This window comes from Ranitomeya imitator, chromosome 1 (assembly GCF_032444005.1).
Source record: "Ranitomeya imitator isolate aRanImi1 chromosome 1, aRanImi1.pri, whole genome shotgun sequence".
NCBI lineage: Eukaryota > Metazoa > Chordata > Amphibia > Anura > Dendrobatidae > Ranitomeya > Ranitomeya imitator.
Window position 1 is genome coordinate 17,601,763 of NC_091282.1, and position 11,548 is coordinate 17,613,310.

The 11,548-nt window shown below is 42.4% G+C and overlaps 1 long non-coding RNA gene across 1 annotated transcript; it reads right to left on the bottom strand.

The window, feature by feature from the left end:
• Positions 1-786: 786 nt before the first annotated feature.
• On the bottom strand, positions 787-1,333 carry LOC138657575 (uncharacterized). Its single transcript, XR_011317067.1, has 3 exons — positions 1,252-1,333; positions 948-1,090; positions 787-865 (listed from the first exon to the last, which is right to left on the bottom strand). It is a non-coding gene; the product is annotated as an uncharacterized lncRNA (long non-coding RNA).
• Between the last annotated feature and the right edge of the window lie 10,215 nt (positions 1,334-11,548).

An 11,548-nucleotide genomic window follows, 5' to 3' on the forward strand; every position in this document is an offset into this window, starting at 1 on the left:
TACATTTTTGACATCACTTTCACTTAAAACAAGATCATTATTTTTTTTTCTTACAAAAATGTGGAAGATTACACTACATACCCAAAGAAAAAACAATTTTAAATATCAGATGATGTCAGCACATCATGTGCCTTTATAATGTTTTTAAGAATTTTTTTGCGGGGGCTACACAAATGTAAAACCAAAAAGGTACCGTATTTTTAGGATTCTAACACGTCCTTTATTTCCCCAAAAATGTAGTGGGTCAAATGGGAGGGGCCTGTTATAATGCATATATAACTTACTGGTGTCGTTGCTGCAGGACACAGGCTAGGATCAGGGGTTGTCCAGCGGTGCTGCGGGTTCCCGCCAGTGCTACGGGGTGTCCAGTGATACGGGTGTGTCTGGCGGTGCAGCTGCGGGTGTCTCTGATACAGTGGGGCTGTGATGACAGAGCTCCCTGCAATTATGTGGTATGCGGTGTACTGCTGAAAAATGGCAGTCGGGGCCATCGCATGCGCTGATGGTCATGTCAGCGATGAGATCTCCATCTGCGCATACGCCGGCGACCATTTTCGTGGAGTCCACCTCACAGGACACCAGGGAACTGCGGGTGGCTCTGGCCTTTCACAAAATGGCGGTACAGCAGCAACACAGACACAAGCATCAACGGAGAAGGCTGCAGCACCGCCGGAGACGCCATCATTATCGCAGACAAACCCGCAACACGCCGCACATTCGGAACTCACGTGTGTTGAGCAGAAACTGCAGGTTGTTAAAATAAGGGCACTTTTTTGGTTTTGGCGAAGAACCACTTTTCTCCTGTTCTTGTGCACTTTTTTGAACCGATCCTTCACAGATTGCCATCTGGTTTTCACATCTTTCACTGAAATTTGTTTACGAAAAAAAGATTGTTAATTGGTTTTCCTTTACGTGTTTCATTTTCGGTATAAATACAATTCACGTACATATTTCCTTTTTTTATTTGTGGGGGCATTCCTGGAATTTCGGGATATAGCTCTTCAAGCACTTTCTCCCAGGCATCATCCCGTTGGACTCGGTTGTGGTAATCGTCACTTGTTGGATCCCACAAGACGGGTCTGTTATGGACCTACAGTGAACAAAATTCAAGTGTTATTTCATATTTAATTATGACACGTAAAACGAGGATCTATGTTTAAAGTTATCATTCTGATGTTTCAAGATAAATAAATATGTTTATAAAAATGTAACATTAAAAACGTCTAATATATTGACGTGAAATAACATTACCAGCAATATCAGTCGTTGAACATTGATCGACATCCTTTCATATGATGCCATCTTTTCTTTGGCTCACCAAACGAGATGTTTTTCCTGTTAACAAATAAGTTTCATTACAAAATTGTAAGAAAGCCCAAAATAATTTTGGTTAAGGAATTACCGTATTTTTCGGATTACAATACGCTACTTATTATAAGACGCACACCAAATTTAGTGGAGTATTTAACCCCTTTCTGCCAGCTGACGGAATAGTACGTCAGCTGGCAGATCCCCTGCTTTGAGGTGGGCTCCGGCGGTGAGCCCACCTCAAAGCCGCGACATGTCAGCTGTTTTGTACAGCTGACATGTGCGCGCAATGAGCGCGAGCGGAATCGCGATCCGCCCGCGCTCATTAACTAGTTAAATGCCGCCGTCAAGCGCTGACAGCGGCATTTAACTAGCGTTCCCGGCCGCGCGGCCGGAAGTGCTCGCACAGCTGACCCCCGTCATATGATCGGGGGTCAGCAGTGCATCGCCATAACAACCAGAGGTCTCCTTGAGACCTCTATGGTTGTTGATGGCCGATTGCTTTGAGCGCCACCCTGTGGTCGGCGTTCAAAGCAACCCTGCATTTCTGCTACATAGAGGTGATCTGTACTTCACCTCTATGTAGCAGAGCCGATCGAGTTATGCATGCTTCTAGCCTCCCATGGAGGCTATTGAAGCATGCTAAAATTAAAAAAAAAAAGTGATTAAAAATATAAAAAAAATAAAAAATATATAAAAGTTCAAATCACCCCCCTTTCGCCCCAATCAAAATAAAACAATAAAAAAAAATCAAACATACACATATTTGGTATCGCCGCGTTCAGAATCGCCCGATCTATCAATAAAAACAAAGGATTAACCTGACCGCTAAATGACGTAGCGAGAAAAAAAATCAAAACGCCAAAATTACGTTTTTTTGGTCGCCGTGACATTGCATTAAAATGCAATAACGGGCGATCAAAAGAACGTATCTGCACCAAAATGGTATCATTAAAAACGCCAGCTCGGCACGCAAAAAATAAGCCCTCACCTGACCCCAGATCGCGAAAATTGGAGACGCTACGGGTATCGGAAAATCGCGCAATTTTTTATTTTTTTTTAGCAAAATTTGGAAATTTTTTTCACCACTTAGATAAAAAATAACCTAGACATGTTTGGTGTCTATGAACTCGTAATGACCTGGAAAATCATAATGGCAGGTTAGTTTTAGCATTTAGTGAACCTAGCAAAAAAGCCAAACAAAAAACAAGTGTGAGATTGCACTTTTTTTGCAATTTCATCACACTTGGAATTTTTTTCCCGTTTTCTGTTACATGGCATGGTAAAATCAATGGTATCGTTAAAAAGTAAATCTCGTCCCGCAAAAAATAAGCCCTCACATGGCCATATTGAAGGAAAAATAAAAAAGTTATGGCTCTGGGAAGGAGGGGAGCAAAAAACGAAAATGAAAAAGCGGAAAAAGCTCCGGGGGTGAAGGGGTTAAAAGTGTTATTTTGTGTAAATCAAGTTTATTAAGTTGCATGAACATACATGGGATTCAAAGTAATAATTTGCATTGATAAACACATACAAAAATGTAAGATGATCATAATAATTGAATAACTTTATGTATAACCAGTGTTTGTCTCTCTTACAATATTAAAATACAGTTATAACTGTCTCATTATAAGAGAGTCGGAGTGTTGTAAACTGATTATTATGATTTCAGTCCTGTGGACATAGTACTTTTAACTACATTAAAGATTCATTAATGCTCATAATAAAAAATTTGCAGATATTACATATCCTGAACTCCCGTTATTCTACTTTCATAGAATTCTGAGAAATGATTTATTTATCAATTGGGAGTGAAGGTGTCTAGGCTCTCTATAACACTTAACAACCAAAAGAAAATCTAAATGTAACCTAGATCATGAAGAGAGAAGAGGAAAAATGAGAGAGAGAAAAGAAGAGAAAAAAAAAGGGGGGGGGGAGGAGGAGGGAGAAGAAGATGGGGAAAGTGGGGTTAGGAAGCAGGTGGTAAGAATCCAGTTTCGGGTCCAAATGGACTTGAGTCTGTAGTTCTTTTATGATAGTACATTATCTATCCCATTTCCAAAGATAATGGTAGGTACGGGTTTTGAGTGCTCCGGTTAGGTCATTTAGCGTAACCAATTATTCAGCTCTTCAGTCTCTCTAAAGGCAATCCAGGAAGACCAAACATTAAATACTTTATCTGAGGTTCCGGTATCTTGACCAATCAATTGCTCCATTCCAAAGATGTGATTGAGTTCTGTAATGAAATCAGCGCGCGAGGGAGATTTTGATTGCTTCCAATAACGGGGAATTAGGTTACGCGCTGCTGTTAAGAAGTGTCTTAGTAGACTTCTCTTGAATTTAGCAATGGAAAGGTCACATATAGATAATAAGGCCAATTCCATTGTAGGTTGTATTTTGTGGAAAGATAGTTTATTGTAAAGTTCAAAGATGTTCACCCAAAAATTGTGTATAGGTGGACAGGACCACCAGATGTGCGAGTATGTCCCTTTATCCCTCCAGCAAGTATCTGGGGTGGTGGGAAATATAATATGAATATTGGATGGACATCTGTACCACCTAGACAAAAGTTTATAGCTTCTTTCTTGATAATCTGAGCATAATGAAGATCTGAAGGTGAAGAGAAGACTTTTGCAACGATCTTGCGATGTCAGTGGTTTGCCTATTTCATTCTCCCATTTTGAAAAAAATATAGTGGAATCAAGTGAGGTTATTTGGTGCCCTTGAAACATTTTGTATAATAGTGATACCATATGAGTTAGAAGGCCTCCACCCAGGCACGCAGACTCAAAGGGAGTAAGCTGTCTATAGATGTCAGTCTGTCTAGACAATTTAGTAAGATAGTTTTTCATTTGTTCATGGAAGAACCATGAACCTGGCAGGGGCTCAGTTCCGGCGAAAATAGTCCGCAGGGGCTTTATCGAGGCCTGATCTTTGTAGTCATAGACTATTGGATAGTTATCTTTGTGTTTATGTAGGAAATTAGCTTTGTCTAGACCTGCTGGAAAGTCTTAAGTTATCAGAGATTGGGGTTAGGGGTCCTGGTATGGAAGAAGTATTAAGCATTTGATTACCGTATTTAATGAATAGGATTAGGTTTCTTATAATAAAGGGTAGGTCATTTCGCTGAGCGTTCGTGATTCCCTCCCTCCAGATTTAAGCTATAGGATTATGGTTTGAGAGCTTCATCTCTAAATCAACCCATTTTTTACTGAGTTTGTGATGGAATAAATCTAGAATACAGGTTCCAAGAGATGCGTAATTGTAAAGTGAAAAGTCCGGAAGACTCAACCCCCCGGTTTGTTTAGTTCTGCTCAGGAGATGGTATGGCAGGCGTGGACCCCTCCCCGACCATTAAAAGTGTTATTTTAATAAAATGGTGGCTCTTAAAATACATTCGTCTTATTGCTTACCGCGGGGTCCCAGGGTCGCTGCTGATGGAGGCAGGAGGGTGGGATGAGGGGGTGTCTGATGGGCAGTGCGCCGGTGCTTGGTGCTGAGGTGGTGCCTGGCGCTGCTGCCCGGGGTGTCCGACGTTGAAATCTCATCTCCCGAGATCTTGCTAACGAGATCTCCATCTGCGCATGCGCCGCCCCCAGCGACCATTCTCACGGAGCCCACCGCACAGGAGGAAACCACGGAAATGCGGGTGGCTCTTGACTTTCAAGAAATGTCAGCAGAGTACCCCAGCAGCAGCGGCCACCTGGCCAGCAGCAGACAACTCAGACAGCTGTAGTGCCAGCAGCAGCAGCAGCGGACATTCCGGGCCTCAGCGGCGGCGGGCAACCACTACTCCCAGCCTGCAGCAACGGTACCGGTAAGGTATACATATGGCATTGTAAGACGCACCCCCATTTTCCACCCATAATGTTTGAAAAGAAAAAGTGCGTATTATAATGAGTAAAATACGGTAGGTGTATTTTGTCCTATTCATTTCCTTATGACATTAATTCAGTGATTTAATGCATAATTTGTCAGATGTTTATTTATTCACTCCTTTATGTATGACTACCTTGAACAATTTTGTCTCAATAAATTACTTCTAAAAACACAGTGTGATCTATAGAGGTTTGTAAGTTTGCACTGATAAATACTTATACACGTGTTGTTTTAATTTCATTTATGTTTTCTGGTTTGCTTCACCATAATCATCAGTACCAAAAAATGGCGTGGGGTCCCCCTTGTTTGCTAGCCAGCCAGATGAAGCAGACTATGCTGGGGCTGATATTTCAGGCAGGTAAGGATACAATCACCATGAACCTTACCAGCCTGATAATACCAGGCCGCAGCAGGCTGATTATCTTGGCTGGTTAGCAAAATTAGGGGGATCCCCTTGAAGAAAAAATGGCGTGATAGTCTATGGTAAATTTACGGAGAATCGCCGCATAGTAAACACCTGCATTCTGGAAAGACGCGCCACATGTCCGTTTACGCGGGTCTGCCGCCTTCGCTTTTTAACGCATAGTGGAGATGGGATTTCATGAAATCCCCTCCACTATGCTGTTACATCTGGACGCTGCAGCTGTGGAAATATACCCTAAACGGCCGGACATAGCAGCTCACCTGGAGCTATATGCCAGGTCATCCAGGATTGGAGGTAACACGCAGACAGCAGGGAGCATCTGCTTATCCACAAAAGATAAGCGATAATCTCAATGTGCAGCAGAGCCTGGAAGCAGTGAAAGTGATTCCTCCTCCACGTGCAGTCTCTCAAGCCGTCCCTGTGACTGATAGAACTCCTCTGGCTGCGGATAGGGGGATAATTGACCCAGCTCTTCGGGATGTATTCCACGCTGTAACCCAGTGCTGGGCTGCTCTTACTGATATGAAAAGTCATATCAGATCATTAAAAATGGACATGTCTTATGTTTGGCAAGATATGCAGAATATGGGTGACCGCATTGTGGCTGTTGAAGGTCGTGTGAGTGAGGTGGAAGACATACCACCAGCGTTATCCAAAGAAGTAAAAACTGCCTCTGCTAATATTACAGCCCTATTAAGCAAAACTGATTATCTGGAAAATCGTCTCTGGCGCAAGAATATCCGTCTGGTGGGAGGTCCAGAGAAAGTAGAGGGGTGTCCTCCAGAAGAACTCTTTGAAAAATGACTGTTCTCCACGTTTGGTAAAGAAGAACTCTCCAACTTGTTCGCTATTGAAAGGGTCCCACAGAGTGCCATCCAGACCACTGCCACTAGGAGCACCACCAAGATCCGTCCTAATTAAGCTCCTGCATTTTAGGGACAGGGACAAAATCCTGAAGCTTGCACACAAGTCTCAGGATATCCGTATTGTGGGTTTAAAGGTGCACATTTTCCCGGATTTCTCCTTAGAAGTGCAGAGACGACGGCCCCAGTTTCAGGATATCAAGACAAGATTGCACCAATTACAAGTGCAGTATGCCATGATGTATCCTGCTGAGCTGAGAATTGCTGCACTTAACGAGACGCATTTCTTCGATGACCCCAGGGAGATGGCTGGACTCCCACGAGCGCCAATTGAGGTCCTGCTGACATTTTTGTCTGTTTTGCTTTTGTTGGGTGCTATGGGGGCGCCTGTGCCTTTTAATCATTTTTGTTATATCACAGTTTGATTTTACATGTTTGTGCTAAAATTGATAGCTGCTGTGGGGGAGGGCAGTGTTCCCTGGCCAACTAATATATGTCTTAGGAGCTTTAGTTCTTCCTGATATGTATGTCTATATGAGAGGAACAACCTCACGCCACTTGGTTGGTGTTGTTACGCTGAAATTTATGTGGCGCCTGTTGTATTTCCTAGCTTCAGGTATGTTATATGTTGGGGGTTTGGTGAAAAGGTGGTAGGGGGTTGTGTTATTTGTTGTGTATGTAGTCTCCGGGCTTCAGGACAAAAGTTTATCCAGTAGGAAACAATACGGGAAAATTTAGTCATGTCATATAATTAAATGCACTCATGGTGGGTCAGGTTAATTTGATTTTATGGAATGTGCGGGGGTTGGGTGAGCCCACTAAAAGATCAGCCATTTTTAAAATACTTAAGGGTTTTGAAACAGCTGTGATTTGTCTCCAGGAGACTCATACGACCCCTAAAAGTGCACAAACACTCAGTAAATATTGTGGAGGGCCGTCCTTTCATTCTTCATATAGCTCATATGCCAGAGGCGTTAGTATTTTTATCCACCGCAGTCTTTCTTTTACATGTGTTAAAGCCACAATAGATCCCGGGGCAGATTTATCTGCTTGGTATGTCTGCTTTATGGTGTACAGGTGTGTATAGTAGCACTATAGATTCCTCCACCATTCTCAATGGAAACTATGCAGCTGATAATCCAGTTGCTGATGGAGCACCCAGATAGGCCAACTATTACTATTGGGGATTTCAATATGGTGAGCTGCAGCATGTGCTACATGTTCACAGATCGACCAGAAGAAGAATCCAATTTCACCTGTCAGAAGTGTAGACTAGTGGCCCTTTTAGAAGAAAAGGTGCGGGGTCTGGAAGAAAGAATAGCAACTTTGAAACTCATCAAAGAGAATGAAGACTTTCTAGACAGAACAGAAGCATCTCTACTGGTCACAGAAGGTGCAAAAAGTGTCAGAGAACCTCCAAAAGCAGATGAGTGGAAGCATGTGACAAAAAGAAGCAAGAAGACCATGGAGAAATCACCAACCACACAACTGAAGAACCGATATCAAATCTTTGTAGAGGATGAAGATGGCACACCTAAGAATGAAGCAATACCAGCAAGCAAAAAAGAAAAGGGCACACAGCAACAAGTGACAGCAAAAAGTACAGCCAAGAAGCAACGAAGAGTGGTGGTGGTGGGAGACTCACTACTGAGAGGCACAGAAGCAGCCATTTGCAGACCGGACATAACTGCAAGAGAAGTATGCTGCCTTCCAGGTGCGATGATCAAGGATGTGACCGATAGGATACCAAAGCTCTTCAGCTCCAAGGACGTCCACCCATTTCTTCTGATACATGTTGGCACCAATGACACGGCAAGGAAGGACCTACCGACAATCTGCAAGGACTTTGAAGAGTTGGGGAAGAAAGTAAAGGAACTGGATGCACAGGTAGTTTTTTCTTCTATCCTTCCAGTAGATGGGCATGGCACCAGAAGATGGAACAGGATCCTTGATGCAAACAACTGGCTAAGACGATGGTGCAGACAACAAGGATTTGGATTCCTGGACCACGGTGTGAATTACTGGTATGATGGACTCCTCGCCAGAGACGGACTACACCTCAACAAACCTGGGAAACACACATTCGCCAGAAGACTCGCTACACTCATCAGGAGGGCGTTAAACTAGAAGAAGAGGGGACGGGAAGAAAAACATTAGACTCGAACAAAGACGACCCAGGAAAACATACTCAGAAGGGAGGTAAGAACATTTCTAAAACAATCCACAGTGAGGAGATTGGAACAAAACAAAATCCTCTAAACTGCATGCTCGCAAACGCCAGAAGCCTGACAAACAAGATGGAAGAACTAGAAGCAGAAATATCTACAGGTAACTTTGACATAGTGGGAATAACCGAGACATGGTTAGATGAAAGCTATGACTGGGCAGTTAACTTACAGGGTTACAGTCTGTTTAGAAAGGATCGTAAAAATCGGAGAGGAGGAGGGGTTTGTCTCTATGTAAAGTCTTGTCTAAAGTCCACTTTAAGGGAGGATATTAGCGAAGGGAATGAGGATGTCGAGTCCATATGGGTTGAAATTCATGGAGGGAAAAATGGTAACAAAATTCTCATTGGGGTCTGTTACAAACCCCCAAATATAACAGAAAGCATGGAAAGTCTACTTCTAAAGCAGATAGATGAAGCTGCAACCCATAATGAGGTCCTGGTTATGGGGGACTTTAACTACCCGGATATTAACTGGGAAACAGAAACCTGTGAAACCCATAAAGGCAACAGGTTTCTGCTAATAACCAAGAAAAATTATCTTTCACAATTGGTGCAGAATCCAACCAGAGGAGCAGCACTTTTAGACCTAATACTATCTAATAGACCTGACAGAATAACAAATCTGCAGGTGGTTGGGCATTTAGGAAATAGCGACCACAATATTGTGCAGTTTCACCTGTCTTTCACTAGGGGGACTTGTCAGGGAGTCACAAAAACATTGAACTTTAGGAAGGCAAAGTTTGAACAGCTTAGAGATGTCCTTAATCTGGTAGACTGGGACAATATCCTCAGAAATGAGAATACAGATAATAAATGGGAAATGTTTAAGAACATCCTAAATAGGCAGTGTAAGCGGTTTATACCTTGTGGGAATAAAAGGACTAGAAATAGGAAAAACCCAATGTGGCTAAACAAAGAAGTAAGACAGGCAATTAACAGTAAAAAGAAAGCATTTGCACTACTAAAGCAGGATGGCACCATTGAAGCTCTAAAAAACTATAGGGAGAAAAATACTTTATCTAAAAAACTAATTACAGCTGCCAAAAAGGAAACAGAGAAGCACATTGCTAAGGAGAGTAAAACTAATCCCAAACTGTTCTTCAACTATATCAATAGTAAAAGAATAAAAACTGAAAATGTAGGCCCCTTAAAAAATAGTGAGGAAAGAATGGTTGTAGATGACGAAAAAGCTAACATATTAAACACCTTCTTCTCCACGGTATTCACGGTGGAAAATGAAATGCTAGGTGAAATCCCAAGAAACAATGAAAACCCTATATTAAGAGTCACCAATCTAACCCAAGAAGAGGTGCGAAACCGGCTAAATAAGATTAAAATAGATAAATCTCCGGGTCCGGATGGCATACACCCACGAGTACTAAGAGAACTAAGTAATGTAATAGATAAACCATTATTTCTTATTTTTAGTGACTCTATAGCGACAGGGTCTGTTCCGCAGGACTGGCGCATAGCAAATGTGGTGCCAATATTCAAAAAGGGCTCTAAAAGTGAACCTGGAAATTATAGGCCAGTAAGTCTAACCTCTATTGTTGGTAAAATATTTGAAGGGTTTCTGAGGGATGTTATTCTGGATTATCTCAATGAGAATAACTGTTTAACTCCATATCAGCATGGGTTTATGAGAAATCGCTCCTGTCAAACCAATCTAATCAGTTTTTATGAAGAGGTAAGCTATAGACTGGACCACGGTGAGTCATTGGACGTGGTATATCTCGATTTTTCCAAAGCGTTTGATACCGTGCCGCACAAGAGGTTGGTACACAAAATGAGAATGCTTGGTCTGGGGGAAAATGTGTGTAAATGGGTTAGTAACTGGCTTAGTGATAGAAAGCAGAGGGTGGTTATAAATGGTATAGTCTCTAACTGGGTCGCTGTGACCAGTGGGGTACCGCAGGGGTCAGTATTGGGACCTGTTCTCTTCAACATATTCATTAATGATCTGGTAGAAGGTTTACACAGTAAAATATCGATATTTGCAGATGATACAAAACTATGTAAAGCAGTTAATACAAGAGAAGATAGTATTCTGCTACAGATGGATCTGGATAAGTTGGAAACTTGGGCTGAAAGGTGGCAGATGAGGTTTAACAATGATAAATGTAAGGTTATACACATGGGAAGAGGGAATCAATATCACCATTACACACTGAACGGGAAACCACTGGGTAAATCTGACAGGGAGAAGGACTTGGGGATCCTAGTTAATGATAAACTTACCTGGAGCAGCCAGTGCCAGGCAGCAGCTGCCAAGGCAAACAGGATCATGGGGTGCATTAAAAGAGGTCTGGATACACATGATGAGAGCATTATACTGCCTCTGTACAAATCCCTAGTTAGACCGCACATGGAGTACTGTGTCCAGTTTTGGGCACCGGTGCTCAGGAAGGATATAATGGAACTAGAGAGAGTACAAAGGAGGGCAACAAAATTAATAAAGGGGATGGGAGAACTACAATACCCAGATAGATTAGCGAAATTAGGATTATTTAGTCTAGAAAAAAGACGACTGAGGGGCGATCTAATAACCATGTATAAGTATATAAGGGGACAATACAAATATCTCGCTGAGGATCTGTTTATACCAAGGAAGGTGACGGGCACAAGGGGGCATTCTTTGCGTCTGGAGGAGAGAAGGTTTTTCCACCAACATAGAAGAGGATTCTTTACTGTTAGGGCAGTGAGAATCTGGAATTGCTTGCCTGAGGAGGTGGTGATGGCGAACTCAGTCGAGGGGTTCAAGAGAGGCCTGGATGTCTTCCTGGAGCAGAACAATATTGTATCATACAATTATTAGGTTCTGTAGAAGGACGTAGATCTGGGGATTTATTA